Source organism: Macaca thibetana, chromosome 1 (genome assembly GCF_024542745.1).
Source record: "Macaca thibetana thibetana isolate TM-01 chromosome 1, ASM2454274v1, whole genome shotgun sequence".
Taxonomy (NCBI): Eukaryota; Metazoa; Chordata; class Mammalia; order Primates; family Cercopithecidae; genus Macaca; species Macaca thibetana.
In genome coordinates this window covers 118,703,056-118,720,325 of record NC_065578.1, presented here as the reverse complement: position 1 = coordinate 118,720,325, position 17,270 = coordinate 118,703,056, and the positions used below count along the sequence as shown (strand labels likewise).

The window sequence follows — 17,270 nt, the reverse complement described above, 5'->3', positions numbered from 1 at the left end:
CCCATCCTCTCTTTGCTCCATTCTAACAGTTGAGTTTGCTTGTGTTTTCTCCCTCCCTCCCTCCCTCCCTCCCTCCCTCCCTCCCTCCCTCTCTCCCTCCCTCCCTCCTTCCCTCCATCCCACCATCAGCCCATGTGTCTATTTTGTGTCACTGGGGACAGAGAGATGACATGGTGAATTACTGTACTCATGACATGGCAGCATGGGTGGGGGAAGAGGATATATAAATGAAAAATTAGAAGCAGTGCAATTAGATTTGCACAAAGCACAGAGGCTGTAAGAGAGATGCTTTGGATGGTGAATAAGGAGCTGGGAAGGATGTGCTGACAGGAGATCTGGGGACCCTCTAAGCAGAAGGAATGCCATGCACCGGCCTGGGTGGATGTAAAAGCATGCTGCATGCAGGAAGCGCTGAGTTTGGAAAATTGTTGAGGCACAAAGTAGGAGAATCTGGGGATAGGGCAGGGATTGGTGAGAATTAGTCTGGAGTGTCAGGCAGAGTCCAGGGCTTCAGAGGCCCTCTGTGTTATGCTAAGGCTCTCAGGCTCATCCTGACAGTCCTGAGCTCCACCCAGTGGTTGGTTTTAAGGAAGGGAGTGACATGGTGAGACTAGTTTGGAGAGCACTCTGGCAACACTGCTGAGGATCGGTTTCATGGGTGACTCTCCAAGACAGGGAGGCCTGTGGGGGGTAAAAGTAGGAATGATGTTACCGGGAGGAAGAGGACACATGCAAGTGGAGTTGTGAAGGTAAAATTGGTAGCCCTGAATGATAGGTAGTAGGAGTCGGGGCTGCCATCCAGGTTTCTGGCTTGAGAAAGTGGGTGCATGAGACTTTTGTGCCCACACCCAGTCCTGTCTAAACTAGTGGCCATTCTGCCTCAGGCCTGCCTCAGTTGCTCCTGTATTCTGTTTTGTTACCAGCACATAAATCAGGCCTTCATTTCTTACCTAGATTCTTGAAGTATCCTCTTCATCTCTTTCAGTCCTTCCTACAAAATACTACCATCGTAATCTTCCAGGGACGGCTGAACAATTCCCATTGCATAGTGAACGATGTCCCAGCTTTTAGCATCACCATCAATATTCATAGCTAGAGGAGACTTTCTTTTCCCATAGAGTCCAGTTTTTGAGAGAACATGAGGCACGTCATATGTGAAGTAATTGAACGTCAAGTCGTCTTTAAGTGGGGGTCCCAGAACTCCTACTCTGAGGGTGATGAAGGAAGGGAGGCAGAGTGTCTCCAGGGGTGATCATGGGTGATCATGGTCTGTGCCCATCATTTTTTTCCAGGTGCATCTTCCAGTTCTCCCCTGGCCTTATGTTCTCTAGTCTGGTCTCACTGTTGCCTAAAAGTGACCATTTTCCACCTGGGTCTTTGCAGACTGCATTGCTTCTGCCTGGAATACTTTCACTCAATTCCTGATTGTTGAGTGAAAGATTGTTGAAATCCTACCCATCTTTTGATATCCAGCCCAAATGCAAGGACCCCATGAATCCCCTATGGGAATGGATCCTCTGGAAGCACTATCCTCTCTTACAACACTCTGCACGTTTACTGTGCACAGCACCCAACATGTCTCGTATTTTATCTCCCCCACTAGACTGCTAGACTGGGAGCAGAAGTGGAAAATCGGAGGCCTTAAGCCTGGGTCCAGCCTTTGTATGTGTTTTGTTAATTTGCATATTTTTCCCCACAGAATTTAATTAAAAAAAAAATGACCTGTGTTAAACATACAGAAAAGCTGAGAATATTATATAATAACATAGATTTGGGACTTATCACCAAGAATGAACAGATTTGCTGCTGACACCTCGCCACCCACTTTTTAAGATACAAAATATTACACATACAGTTCGAACACTAGCCCACATATCCCTTTCCTGGAACTGGTCTTCACACTGCTTTTTCAAATTTAGAGTTAGTCAATAATATTTAGAAATGAAAAGATTTCATGTAAGAGTTGCCCTTCGGCCACTTTTCTGCAGGATCTCTCTAGGCCATTGTGGGCTCCCCACCCCATCCCTGGCCTGGGAGCCTGACTGTTAAGTCCATGGCTGAATCTGGCACCTGAACTCCTCATCTGCCCTCTTTACATGTTTTCCAAAAGGCGGGTGGGCATCCTCATGTTCCTCATCCTCCTCTTCACCACTGCCTAAGCTGTGCCCCCTGCCTGGGACTAGGAATCCAAGGCTTCCTTCAAGCCCCACTGGCTCCTGTGGCTTTTCCCAGTGGCTTCAGTTCAGCTCCATTCTCTGTACTTATATACACCTAGCCCTTAAGCCGGTGGCTGAGCACTTGCCTGTGTTTTCATTCATTCCTTTGCCAGGTACCCTGCAGAGCCACTCAGGTGGAGAAAGGACAACTCAAAGTCCCTGCTGGGTCAAGTTTTCTTTCTTGTTCTTCCCTCCGAGACTTTGCTGCCCCTGTGTGGTGAGTCTCATGAGATGCAGCGGAGCTTGGTACAGGAGCTCTGTCGGCCTCACACCCTCAGGTATAAGAAGGGATGGCACATTTTGTTGGTCACAACACAACGAGGCCTTTTTGCTTGTTCAGTTGAGAATCCTGGCCCATCCGATTCTTTTTTTGAGCAACCCTCATTGCCCGTTGAAAATACGTGCTTTTCTTTACCTTCCCTGTGAAAATTGCCCTGGTGGTTTTATAGGCGTGGGGTTTCGCTAGGCTGAAAAATCAGGAGGAAGGGGTCTTTCCTCGGATTCCACCACTCTCCTTTTTTTTCCACTCTATTTGGCATTACCATATGGATGGTGTGGATGCCTTTCAAGAGCTGGACAGATGCTGGCTCTTGCATTTTGTGCAGCGGCTGGGGAAGGATGGGTGTTCCATTTTCCATGTTACCCCACTGCCTGGGGCCACTCCCCCCGATGCTAGTGCTGATCATCTGTCCCTTGTGGTTTTGATGGTGGTGGAAACCTGTTCATGTGGGCCAGAATATGGTTTCCCTTTCTCTACAGTTGAACACTGAAACTAATTCCTTTGTGGTAATCAAATTCAACTGATTAATGATCTGTAAATTTCCTGTGTAAGAAACAAGTCATCTTGATGTTGGGTATTACTCTAATCATGCTGTGATACACCCAGGTCGAGAGGGAGACAGCTTCCCTCCCCACACTCTGGACCCACAGCAACCTCCTCACCTGCTTCAGTTCAACTCTGTCCCTGATGCCCCTGAAAGTGTTTCTTTTGACTGTGTTTTTGTTGGTTGCTTAATAACTATGCTGTCATTGAAGTCCTCAAACTTGTCTTGATTGGCCTCCTCTCTTCAGGGAAATTGAGACAAATGAGAGGACCAGTGATTAAAGGGGAGATAGAGAGAAGAAAGTGGCTAAGGAGACGGAAGAATGAAGGAAGAACAGATGTAATTTAAAATGAAAAGAGAAAGGAGAGAGAGACCATTAAATCTGGAGATGTGGGGTAGAGACTTCTGCTTTGGGGCTGAATAGAAGGTATATTTTTGGGGAAGTTCACACTCGTTTTCTTTACTTGCCCAGGACAACATGGTGTGGCTTCATTATGTGATTTGAAAGGGTGAAATGCGGGGTTATGAATAACCAGAATGATCAACACACACATAGCCAGGTGTGTTCTACAGACCTTCAAGGAAATTGGCACTGAAGGTGGAGGCTGGATGCACTTTTGCTTCTCTCTCCCGTGCTCAGGGCCAATTGCTAAGGCATGCAAACCCTTCCAGATGCTCCTCAAGGATTCTTCTGGGTTCTAGAGAGTCCCCTGCAAAGGACTGGGCAAGAAGGAGGCAATACAAGGTAGCCAGGGCTCTCCCATAAATCGGCACCCCATGCTTCAGTGCTCCGCCGTACCACTGACAAGAATTCAGGCTGTGTAATTGGGTGGAAAGATAAGGACTTTCAAGGCCAACTCCCTCATAGCAGGCCTAGTCGCTAATAGTGTGACTGTGCACAAGTTTCCTTGCTGATAAAATGGAAATAGTCACTCTACCTCACAGGTTTCTGATGAATATTAAATGAGATAATATATATCATATGTGGGTCATGTTGTACACGTGTGAAACATAGAGCTTATTCATTCAGTCTTCATCCGCCCTTCCTGACCCTCCCACTACTCTGCCTACCCCCTAACCCCTGTTTCATCCAACTCTTCTCAATGAGAGATGGTGACACCTGGAAATGTAAGAGAAAGGAGAAAAGTATGTATTAACAGTAACCACACCTTTCTCCACATTAAGCATTAAATCATTTATTACTCTTTTCATTGAACTCTGTGAAGAAATAGGAAATTTAAAAGAAAAGAAATCCCTTCTCATTTAAGAGGGGAATGGAGCTATGGCAGTCAAAAGAGACCCTCAAGTTAAAAGAGATCCCAAATTGTTCAGAAGCAGCCCATGAGATTTGGTAACAGCAAGTCGCATTGTGTGCCCTCCGGTATACGATTAGGACAGAAAGCTTTTGGTTGGAACAGTGACTGCACAGGTTTTGATGACACAAGGAAGACAATAAGTTGGGCATTGTGTGAAAGGGAGGCAGCAGGACCCGGGCTTGTGCACTTGTCACCTTCTGTATGAAGCCAGGAGGGTAGAGCTTGATAACCTCTCCTAATAATACCCACATGCACATCTTTGTCATCCTTAAATCACTGAGTCTTGGACTTCAGGTTCTCCTTGTGCCGGTCCACAAGGGAACCAACCCACTCCACGGTTTTCTGCTGGGCTTCCTCCCAGCTGTAAAGTGGCTTATATGCCAGTTCTCATTGAGCCTTCTTGTAAGAGAAGGTGACCATGCTGTTGGACAATGTCACTGTGTGGCTGTTGAAGGGCGGTCGATAAGTGTAAACTGGCCTGAGAAGGAAGCTCACTATTTCCAGCAGGAAGCCAATCCAGCACACCAGGGATAAAGGAAGGCTCCATCTGGAATCAAGGCGGAGGCCGAATTCTTTGCTCAAGGTATAATTAGGGATATCATAGCTTTAGTGAGGCCTGTCATCTAGGATGTAATAGAACTGTCCTCGGACACTTAGGGCCTTCTTGGGGCCCCACAGGACCCTCAAGGCCAGAATGTGGGCCCAGCCCACATAGACTGGGTTGGTTGTGGGGAACTTTCCAATAGTTGACAGGATTGCATTGTTTTTCAGGGCCCTATTTACATTGGCAGTAAGAAATGGGCTTCCTTCCCCATAGATATGCATTGATCTTAAGGCACAAGGGTACAAGGTGCCAGCATTTTTCAGAGTCTGCACATTAGCCGCCAGCACAGCCTTCTCAGCAAGTTTTTTGCTGTATGGATATGGAGCGGGCTGTGTGTTTTCCAGAGGCTCTTGTTCATGTTGATTCTGGACAATCTTTTTGTAGGAGTTGGGCCAGGCTGCCTGTATGTTGGTAGTGTGGATGAAGACTAGCACACTAGCTTGGACACAGGCCTCCAACAGCTGTTGAGTACTTGTCCATGAGGAGCATGCTGTCAATGTCAGGAAATATCCCTAAGGGGGGCTAACCACGTGAACAGATCCGTGTGTCTCACTCCCCACTCCCAAGTTCAGTGGTTGTAATAGACTCGAGGTGCATTCTTCAGTGGATCTGACTGAGACTGGGTCATGCTACAGCCATAGGAAAAACACAAAAATGAAAAGAAACTGACATTTGGGTTCTGGAGAGCAAGAATTTCTAGACTTTGGGGTTTCATGGACATGTGTGTGTGTGCTTGTGTGTGTACCATGATTTTGGAAAAGGAACTATATAAAGGGACCTATATAAAGTTATCACTTTATATTTTGCCAAGAAAAGATATTGAAAAATAATAATTTGTTATCAATACCTTTGAAAATAGATCATTTAAAATCTAAAAAATCAGGAGGCTATACTATGAGAATACAGACAGTCCCAGTCCTTAGGCACAAAGAGGCAGTGGAAGAATTCACATCACACACACACACATTCACAGTTGTATATAGGCAATATACCTCTTAAATATACATGAAATTGTTGATATTTATTACCTTTTGTTGAGGACTAATAAAACTTTGTCACAAGGACCATCCCTGGAGTCACTGAGCAAACGGTGAGTTATGGGAACATGCTGGAAACCCACACTCTTTTCCTGATTGTGAGTTCCCTGGGAAAGATGCTTCCAATTCTGGCTGTGACTCTGTTTACCTGGTAATGCATAGTGGGGTGACAAACCTTCCTTTAAACCCTGCACCAGCATTTCCTGTGGAGTCTGGTGGAGGACTGGGGAGGGAGTGTGCCCTCTGCTTGTAACATCTGCACTGGGAGGACCTGGCAGCCTCCACTGAACTGTGTGGAAGCGAGGTATCTGGTGTGCCTTCCCTTGAAGAAGGAAGAAATTTCCTAGGCAAAAGATTGTTATTATTATTATTTTAATTCTTGGCCCCTTCTCTGTGGAATTTGGGTTTCTGGAGAGACAGCCTTATGTTCTCAAAAATTAATCTGGTGGCAGAGAAAATTTATAGTTAGTTTACCTTCAAGGGGGAATTGACCAACATTGTGAAGTATTTTCTAAGCCTGGGAGTGACAATGGTTTGAGGAAACAGATGCCTCTAACACTTCCCTATCATTTCACATCCCCTGTTGTTGGGAGCTGTGGAGAGTAAGAATTAAAATGAAAAACTGGTTACTCTTAGCACCCTCCTTGCACTGTAGGGGTACTTAGAGGTATGGCTAACCAGAAACTGGAAAGGTTTTTTTTTTTCTTTTTCTTCCTTTCTTTTTTTTTTTTTTTTTTAATATGGTGCTGGAGACCCAAAAGCAATTAGTTTTGTTAGAAAACGCATCAGAGTAGATTGAATTTGGAGGGCCAGGCCAGCAGTTGTGTACTGTGGTGCTTAAGAGACTGGGCTCTGGGAATCAGCAGGTGAGACTGCATGGAAAGATTCCTTAAGGAAATGTGTCTGAATTTAAAGTAGGTTGGTAAGTCGCAATTCAGAAAGACCACCAAGCATTTAAGGAATGAGGACTGAATGAGAGTGCATTTTGAGCACCTTACAGAAAATAGCTCGGTAATAGTAGCCCCTGTGGTGAGCTGAAGAGACCGTATTCTGGATACTGGGAAACTCTTATTGTTAAGAAAATATTGTGAGAAAGCATGTACTGGATAATTCTGTTCTGATAGACCTCTGTGAACCAGCTTTGCTAGTTCTCTCGAGAGAATTTCTTTGACGTGGTCAGGACAGCTCTGCATGTTCTTGATATGGAAGTGGTTGGAAGGGAAGAGCATGATCCCTTTAAATGATATGGAAGGGGAGAAGGGAAGTGCTGGGTAGAGGAGGGTGTGGTTCCTGACTAGGGCTCCGACTCCACAGACCTAGGTGAGGTCTTGCATTTGCATTTCCCAAATGTTGCATTTCCCAAGACTGCCGTGGCCTGCTATGTCCCCGTTCTGTGCCTATAAAAACCCCTAAGACCCTAGCAGTCACACACACAAGCTACTGGATGTCAAGAGCAGCAGATCAGTGGAAGAAGACAGAAGGGGCTAGATGTGGAATGGAGCACATCAGTGGAGGAACACACAGGCAGCTGGATGTCAAGAGGAATGCACCAACTGGCAGAACAATGCAAAGTTTGGCCTGTGTGGTCGGAGACGAGTTGAGATATTGAGTAGCCAACTTCCAGGGAAAACTAGCCCCTTCCGGATTTCCCCATCTGCTGAGAGCTACCTCCACTCAATAAAACTTTGCACTCATTTTCCAAGCCCAGGTGTGATCTGAGTCTTCTGGTACACCAAGGCAAGGACGTGTTATACAGAAAGCCTTCTGTCTTTGTGACAAGATAGAGGGTCTAACTGAGTTTGTTAACATAAGCTGCCTATAGACAGCAAAACTAAATGAGCACCCTGTAACACACGCCCAGTGGGACTTCAGGAGCTATAAACATTCACCCCTAGTCACTGCCATGGGACTGGAGCCCCACAGCCTTCCCATCTGCATGCTTCCTTAGAGATTTGAACAGTGGGGCACTGAAGAAGCAAGCACACCCCATCCCATGCCCTGCAAGAGGGACAAGAGAATTTTTTTCATTTCTACTGGGGGCTCATCCAGGCTCTCAGGAAGTTGAGTGTGAGCAAATGCAAACCTCTATGGTCTACCTTTCTTCCAAAACCCTGCCACCTCTCTCTCTTTCCTGTGGGTAAGATGCTCTGTTACTTTTTTCTCTTTTTCCCTCTCCCACAGTTTGAAATCTCTTATCTCTTTCTTTATAATGTTAAGGGTTTTGCTACAGGCTATGGCAATGTTACTAAATGTAATGAGCTTTAGACTCAGACACCTAAGGTGCAAATCAGACGAATTGTTCCTAAAGGTGCCATGTATGCCTCCATGATGACAGCTACAGGCATGCATGGCTCAGGGCACCTTCTGTTACTCTTTCCCCTCCCAGTTCAGGAACATGGGCATGCCCACAGCAGGCAAAGGCTGAGCCTAACAGTGACAAGTTGGGGCGGGAGAAAACCAGAGGTAGCTGGGACCCCACAGGGCCAAGGAATGGACACATTTCTCACTTGCTATGCCAATGGGACCTTTCCTCCCCTGGCCAAGGAATTTAACCTGGTCTGAACCAGGGGAAAGTTATAAGGATTAAAGGGGCCCACTTGCACTAAGCAAAGGTTTCTTCCCCTAGAATCCCCCACTTTTTTGTCCCTTTAACTGTTTTTCTCTTTTTTCCTTTTGTAGGTGAGAGGGGCCCTCCTCTGACTCTGTTTCTGATAGAGAAGTTAATGGAGGGGTGACCCCTGCTGGCTGAAAACTGCAAATTCAGCATGGCTCATGGATACGAAGAGCCTCTGAAATGCCTTTTCAGTCCTAAACTCAATTCCAAACTTCATGCTTAGACTCCAGAAAGAAAAAACAGGTGAGGGATCCAAAGCCAGTCAACAGGTACAGTGTAAATGGGCAGGACCAATTCCTGCTGAATGAACCCCACTCCACAGAAGGAGGCCATGCTTCATGGCATAAACAGATCCAGGGAACTCAAAGTTTGCCAACAGTAGGGAGGAATGGATGCATAGGCAAGGGCAGGTAATTCCTACTCTCTAGGCTTTCCCTGCCTTATGAGGACACACCACATTGGTATCTATGGCCAGCACCTGCCAAGGTCACTGAGTCTCAGGAATAAGAGGTGGAAAGTGAAGGGAGGACATTCTCTTTCTCTCTCCATCACACCCTGAGTATTTTCTGAAAGAAGAAAGGAAATGATAGATGCCTCTATTCCCTGTCTTTCAGAATGGGCAACCAGTTCTCTACACCACCCCCAGCTTATATTCCTCTGGAGTGTATTGTAAACCATTGGGATTGCTTTGACCCTCAGAATCTGGAGAAAAAAAAAGTCTCATATCCCTCTGCACAAAGGTTTGGCCAAATTATGATTTATATGAAGGACTGACTTGGCCTCAGGAAGGGACCATTTATTTACACCATCTGGCAGTTGAAACTTTTCTGTAGATGCGAGGACAGATGGTCTGAGGCTCCATATGAGCAGGCTTTCTATACCTTGCAAGATGATCCAGACCTTTGCTGACAATGTAGGATTGATCCAGCCCTCCTGTTTGCTATCACGGGAAAGGCTGCAAGGGGCAAGCCCACAGAGTTAAAGATAAGAATCCCAGAACCACTCCCACCAGAGAAGCCAGATCCCTTCAGCCCTGCTCCTCTGTGTTCACCCTGACCTCCCTATCCAGCTTCAAAGCCCCTCCTAGAAATCCTCACCCTAAACAAGCCCCAGTCTCACTCTTGCCCCTCCAACAGATGCCCAGTGAATTTGGGCTCAGTAAGTTCCAGGTCTCCTTCTCCCACAGGACTTAAAGCAAATTAAGGGGATATTAGGAAGCTTTCAGATGACCCTGATAGATACATAGAGGCTTTCTAGGATTTCACCCAAATATTTGAACTCTCCTGGAGAGATCTTATGTTACTTTTGAATCAGACCCTGACAGATACTGAGAAACAGGCCACTGTGCAAGTAGCAGAGAGATTTCGGGATGAGCTTTGTATCACATATAATGTCAGGGAAAGGAGTGAATATTATCCAACTGAAAGAGAAGCAGTACCAGTGAGTAACCCTACATGGGATCATAATGATGAGATGGAAGACTGGAAAATGAGACACTTTCAGGTGTGAATAATGGAAGGTTTATGTAGAACTAAGACTAAGCCTCTCAATTATATCAAGTTGTCCATGATTGACCAAGGATTTGATGAAAATCCCACTGGAAAGGCTAAGTGAGGTCTTAGTAATGCACGCCTCTCTATCTCCTGCTTCAGCCAAGAGACACCTAATTCTAAACGATAAATTTATTACTCAGGCAGCTCCTGACATCCGGAGGAAGTTGCAGAAACAGGCCCTGGGACCAGGTAGTACATTAGAGGAGCTCCTGAAAGTGGCCATCTCGGTCTTTCACAATAGAGACAGAAAGGTCCAGGAAAGAGAGAGGAGATACAGGAAAAAAAACAAAACTTTTAATGGCCTTGGTGCAAGTCCACAAACCCCAGAATTCCCGGAGTGCACCTGTCAACTGCTGAAGATATACCAAGAACAGTTATGTCTCTTCTAAAGTTTAACCAGTCCAGGGTGAAACAGATCAGGGTACAATGTTGTTAGTACATTTTACATTTTGTCTCTGTAATGTTTAGCACAATTCTTTCTTTGTGTAATACACATGTTTAACCCATGCATACTTAACCTTATAAAACTTGTTTTTTCTCCCTAGGAACCAACAAATCCCAAACAGTAAGGCAACTGGAGCCTCAGAGGATGGCTCCCCTTTGCTAGGAACCCTTAGATAGACCCCTGGAAAGAATCTGACTGCTGTTTTCCCCCAAAACAACACCTCCTGTCAGCAGGAGGCAGCTAACACTGGTAATTGTCCATATTCTAACGGCAGTTAGATGTACCTCTTCAGAGGGGGGATATGATACAGAAGCGCCATAAAGGGAAAAGCATGGTCCCTTTAAATGATATGGACTGGGGAAAAAGACGTGCTGGGTAGGAGGGAAGGGGAGGGAGGGAGTGGTCTGTGGCTAAGACTCCACCCCCATAGACCTATGTGAGGACAGGCATTTTCTGCCCAAATATTTCATTTCCCAAGGCCACCCTGGTCTGCCACACCCCCATCCTGTGCCTGTTAAAAAGCCCCAAGATTCTAGCAGGCACATGCAAGCTGCTGGACGTCAAGAGGAGCAGATCAGGGAAAGGAGACAGAAGCAGCTAGATGTCGAGGGAAGCACATCAGTGAAGGAACACAGGGCAGCTGGACGTCGAGAGGAATGCACTGACCAGCAGAAGGATGCAGAGTTTGGCCAAGCAGTTAGAGAAGAGTCAGGCCATTGAGCAGCAGACTCCAGGGGAAAACCATGATTTTCTGGCTTCCCCCATCTGCTGAGAGCTACCTCCACTCAATAAAAACTTGCACTCATTCTCCAAGCTCAGGTGTGATTAAATTTTTCTGGTACACTAAGAGAAGAACCCAGGATATACAAAGCCTTTTGTCCTTGTGACAAGGTAGAAGGTCTAAGGTCTAACTGAGCTGGTTAACACAAGCTGCCTATAGATGGCAAAACTAAAAGAGCAAAACTAAAGGAGCACCATGTAACACACGCCGACTGGGGCTTCGGGAGCTGTAAACATTCACCCCAGACACTGCTTTGGTGTTGGAGGCCCCCAGCCTGCTCGTCTCTATGCTCCCCTAGAGGTCTGAGCCGGGGCACTGAAGGAGGGAGCCACACCCCCATCACACGCACTGTGAGGGGGACAAGGGATTTTTCCCATTTCATGATCTCAGCCTACAAACAAGGTTTAAAATGATGACTATGGTGGCACCTGGCAGGTTTGATTCTGGCCCACAGAGGCAAGGCAAGGGGTGGCTGGATATCAAGAGTCTGAAGTCAGAGTTTAGTTGACTTTTGATTGGAGCTACAGTGGAAAGAGCGTCCACAGCCTTTGGAGTCACACAGGGGTGAGTTTAAAGTCTAACTCTCCTACTTACTTACCTGGGAGGCCTTGGACTGGTTACTTGCCATCTCTCAGCCCTAGTCTTCTCATGTAACAAACTGAAGGTAGCAGCTTTGAACTCCCCCAGTTGGTAGTGATTAGCAGAGACACTTGGCCCAGAGCACAGCAGGTATTCAGTGGAGGGACTTCTCTTCCTTCATTGTTTATCTTTCTCATCCTTGTTTGCCCCACCTTGCTCCATCTCCTCCTCAGGCTACTGTACCTTTCACATTGAAGTTCATGATAGACTCTCTGTGAGTGACACCAAAGACGTCAATGATAGAGGCAGTGTGGATGACGACCGAGATGTCCTGGCAGGCTCTCTTCAGGCATGACTCATCCAGAATGTCTCCTTCTAGCATTGTCAGCTTAGTCTTGTTCTGGAGCTCTGCAAGAACACAGGTCAGGTCCTTGGACGGGTTTCCGAATCTGGCTTCAAAGTTTCCTGATAAAGGTGATGTTACATAGGTGTTCGGGGATGGTTAGAGTTGGGTTGTTAGAGTGGAGGGTGTACGTTCCATGGAAGGAACAAGTAAACAAAGACACAGAAGTCAGCCTGTTTAGCAATTTATTGGGAAAGAGCAAACATTTGTTTCTACCCCATCTCATTTCAGAAAAGTAATCTAAGCAATGAGCTGTCAGCTGTGCTTGGAATATAAGCATTGCTAGGATCACGGGAGACTCACCAAAATTTTTAAGGAGAGTAGGGTGATTGTGGAGAGTTGGGTGTAAGAGGGAAAAGTTTGAATTTAATTCTGTAGGTAATGCAGAATCATGATTTTTGGTCTCCAGCACCATGTCAAAGAAAACCCCTTATTTATATTTGGAATAAGTAGAGAAGCAGGCCAGGGGTGGTGGCTCACCCCTGTAATTCCAGCAATTTGGGAGACTGAGGCAGGTGGATTGCTTGCATCCAGGAGGTCAAGACCAGCCTGGACAACCTGGTGAAACCCCCTCTCTACTAAAAATACCAAAATTAGCCAGACTTAGTGATGAGTGCCTATATTCCCAGCTAATAAGAAGCCTGAGGTAGGAGGATGGATGGAGCCCAGGAGGTGAAGGTGGCAGTGAGCAGAGATCATGCCTCTGGACTCCAGCCTGGGTGGCACAGTAAAATCCTGTTTCAAAAAGAAAAAGAAAAACAGAAGCAGAATTGTAGTGTAGGAAGTTAACCCTGCCTCAAGGATATAAAATGGACTGGTATAGGGGATATGAGAAAGCCAGGTGATCAAGAGATTAATCAGAATGTCTGTGCCAAAGTTTAGATGAGGGCTGGAGGCAGGGTCCAGCAGTGGAAGCAGAGGAGGGGAGAGATACACCAGGTTGGAATTTCAGACCTTACCTTGATGGTCCTGGTACCTGTTGGAGCTGGGCTGAGAGGAAAAGGAGAAGATAAAATCACCCCCACAGTTTCCTGCTCAGGCAACTGAGAGGAGAGTGGAGCCATTATTAGGGAATTGCAGAAGAGTTTAAATAATGAATTCTATTGAAAATTCTTATTGGATATTATCAAAAGCAAGTAGCAATGCTGAAAATGAGTTAGTCACCAGTGGACTAACATCTAGCTGTGTAGCCCAGGGCAGCAGTTACAACATTGATGTCTTCAGGCTCCTCTGAAATCCACAGGTAGTGATGCTGCCAGTAAAGTTGTCACCTGGAATTAGCCCACAAAATGAACATCATGCTACATGGAGCTCAGATAAATACTCTACACTCATTTGTGCTTTATAATCTGCATACGGCTCACAGCTTGCTTCTTTCCTTTTACTGCTATCTCATGAGGCAGCTATTCTGAGTCCCATTTTATTGGTGAGGAAACTGAGGCTCAGGTTAAGGCACAGATTAAAAGTCACGTTTCTAGTGAAGGCTCAAAGTTGCCCACCCCACCTCCAAGTCTTGCACCCTGTACACCAGGTGCAGCACTAGCTGTTTAGAATCAACTTTTCTGAGAAAGAGTAAGAATAAGTCAGTTTAACTGAAATTGGCAACAAAGGCCAAAGAACAGTGAGAGTAAAATTCAGAGTGAAAAATTCAAGGCTGGAGAAATTCCTTTCTGCGGTACAGGCGGGACCATTTACTCTCCTGATGCCTCTGCCTTGTTTTGTCTACTCCCAGCCCCTTCCCACTGTCAGGCAACTCCAAGGAGGCCCTGCAATGGGGGAGGCAGGGAAGAGGCTGCTGGGGAGGACGTGGGTGACAGCCTGAGAATTGAATTTTCTCTGATTGTATTTCCACCTCTGCGCTTCCTGCTCCCTTCCTCTGCTTCCCATTTGCTGCCGACTTCAGACAGACTGGCTCAAAGGAATTGCCTTTTCAAAGCTGAAGAAGTCTAAAGCCAAGAGAAAATCACTCTTCCCCAACGAGTTCACAGGGAACTAAAGAGACCAGGAAAGGGGACTTTGTGGATGGAGCCATAGCTCCCTCGTTCCCCAAGCTGCTAGACGAACTACTGCTTAAGAGCACAGATGCTGCACTAGACTACAAGGGTTCCAATCCAAGTTTGCCATGTTCTAACTGCAGGACATTGGACAAGTGCATTAACCTCTCTCTGACTGTTTCCTCATCTGTAAGAAAGGAGGATAATAATATTAACGATCTCATAGGGCTGTTATGAGAAGCAAATGGGTGGGCACATGCAAACCATGTAGAACAGTGCCTGGCACAGAAAAAACATCAAAAGCATTCTCTGTTTTTATCTTCATACAGTCTCCTGCCCATCCATTCTATCCCCTGCATTTTCACCACAGGGAATTGTTCCTCTAGGCTGAGCATTGCTTTTTCTTTGTATTAACTGTTAGAGTACAAATATTGGTGAGACATAAGGATTACAATCATTTAAAATTGGTCAAGTGTTAATATGTGTTTATCAAAGACACCTTTAGAACAGAGGGTGGAGGAAATCAGAAGAGGTCAGAGAAGAGCGAAAGAAGAGTAGAGTGCTGGGTGTGGTCCCTGAATGCTGTCAAGGGGGGACTTTTCTGTGGGCAGGGCATGACCTTCTGCACAGTCAGAGCCCACATGTAGACACACAGTCCTCCCAATCCCATGGGATGGGGAGGAGGACAGGGAATTGGGCACACAGGGAGGCAAAGGGAGAGACTGAAGACCCACTTTGCCAAGCATCAGCCCCAGGGCCAAGTGAAGCCACTGGATGAAGCTTTGGTCTGAGCTCTGCTACACATTAATCAGATGACCTTGGCAAGTCGCTTTATGTTTCTGGACCTTGATGATGCATTCATTGTCCACTTGGATGTCACCCCTTTTCTACCTTCCTCATAGTATTATTTGCATAAGGAGTTGCTACAACAAATTCTGCAGTTTTTTTTTTTTTTTTTCCAGAGAAGGGTGGTATTGAGCAACACAGACAAATGGTTTTAAAAAAGCCATATATGAGAAATGAAAATGAGGCATGTCTGGTCTCGTACTGCCTCTTACTCTGTCTCTGCTCTGTGCTGTGCACTTGTGCACACTACCTCTCACTGATGCTCTCTCTCTCACTCTTTCTCATTCATTCTCTGTCTTTCTCATTTTCTCTCTCTGATTTTTCTCTCCCCTTCATTTTCTCTCTCTTTCTCACTCTCTGATACATACACACAGGCACACATGCACACACACACACACGCTTAAACACTCATCTTTACCTTCACTTCCTTTTATTTTACCTCCACTAAAGATGCTGAGGATGCTACAAAACAAAACAAAGCTCAGGGCGGTCCAGAGAGGCAGGGACCCACTGGTGAGGTCTCCAGGTACATGCTGTCCTTTATGAATGTTGTAAAGCAATTGCCAAGACAAAAAGCTTCAGAGCATAAAAGAGTTGTAGACAAGAAAGATAACTGATGTGGGATTTTCTAGATGAAAAGAAAAGGGACCTGGAGGCTGAGGTGGCTGCCTCTCAAGTTCTGCGTCAGGACCAGAATCCAGTCTCTGGACAGCCCGTCCAGTATCTTTCACACTATGCCATTTTATACTATTTAATTTTCTTTTTTTGATGACTTTGGATGTGGGATTGGCTTAGATTTGGCTACAACTTTCCATAACTTGCCAGAAAACTCCACCTCCCCACACCTATGCAGGGTTTAAAATGGAACCACACACCCACGACTCAAGTTTACTTACTAGAAAAATCCTCCCTCAGTTCTGGTCTGAAGGCCTTGTCCAAGGCCCTGATCTCCTTCAGCTCCTTCTTCACCAAGAGGCGGACGATCCTCTGACCCAGAAACCCTCCTGCTCCTGTCACAAGGCAGCTCCAGCCCGTCATGGCCAATCCAAGATTTCAGGAAACCCTTGCCAGGAAACAGAAGATGCTGCAGAGCAGATCTTATTCTAGGGTGACCATGGAGAGGACTAAAAACAGAGGTAAAATGGTTATAGACTTGCACAGATGCCTTGTTTTCCTCCACCCTGTTTTTTGCAAAACTTCCATGTCCCCACCACTGCCAAGAGTAGCTGAAAGAAAATGAAAAAGCTCTAACCATTAGTTAAAGGGTTAAAAGCTGGACAGAAGAGTCAGGGTGCTGGTCACTTCATCCCCTAAGGCAGCCCTGGAGCTTTATGCTCTGTGGCTCCTGGCTTGCCCCTTATCACTCTGAACTGCCACATACTCATTGCTCCCACCTCCTCAAGCATTCTTTTTCTCAGAAGAATAGTGACCTTTAGGTTAAATCTCTAATTCTTCCCAGGAACAGGAGGAGAAATCCAATCCTAAGGCTACTCTTCGAAAAGGAGTAAGTGGTAAAGTGTGTGGTAAAGAGTCTGTGGAAAAGACTGTGGTAAAGAGTCTTAGGCTTAGCCTTAACAGGACACTGGTCAGTTGATACCAGCTGTCTGGGATCTGCAATCTGTGAAGTTAAACTAGACTGGGAGAAATCTCCAAGTGCAATGCGAACTTTGTCTTTGTGCAGTAAATATGTTTGGAGGGAAATCCATATGAGCCCATTATTTCCTGTCTGAGTGGCATTTGAAATGTTGCTGCTGTCTTGCAAAGTTTAGAAATTTGCAATGGTGGTATCTCCAATCACTTAGTTTTATGTGAGGTGACTTTCTTTCCTACTGAATACATCCAAAACCTCAATTGAAATTTTTCCCCTGAAGAGCTCTGGGTTGCTAGATGAAGAACATCATTGAAGGAAAGCTATGTATTGGTAACTGCTTAATAATATGGCCTGTACCACAAGAGTGGAGATTTGTAGTTGTTTGCCCCAATAACTCTTGTCATAGATGTTTGAATGTATCCCATATTTTTGACTGCAAAACCATTTTCAGCAAATTCCTGAACTGA

At 45.8% G+C, this 17,270-nt stretch overlaps 1 pseudogene; it reads right to left on the bottom strand.

Annotated features, from left to right (window-relative positions):
* Positions 1-4,629: 4,629 nt before the first annotated feature.
* LOC126931109 (3 beta-hydroxysteroid dehydrogenase/Delta 5-->4-isomerase type 1-like) lies at positions 4,630-16,250 on the bottom strand (annotated as a pseudogene).
* Positions 16,251-17,270: the final 1,020 nt, after the last annotated feature.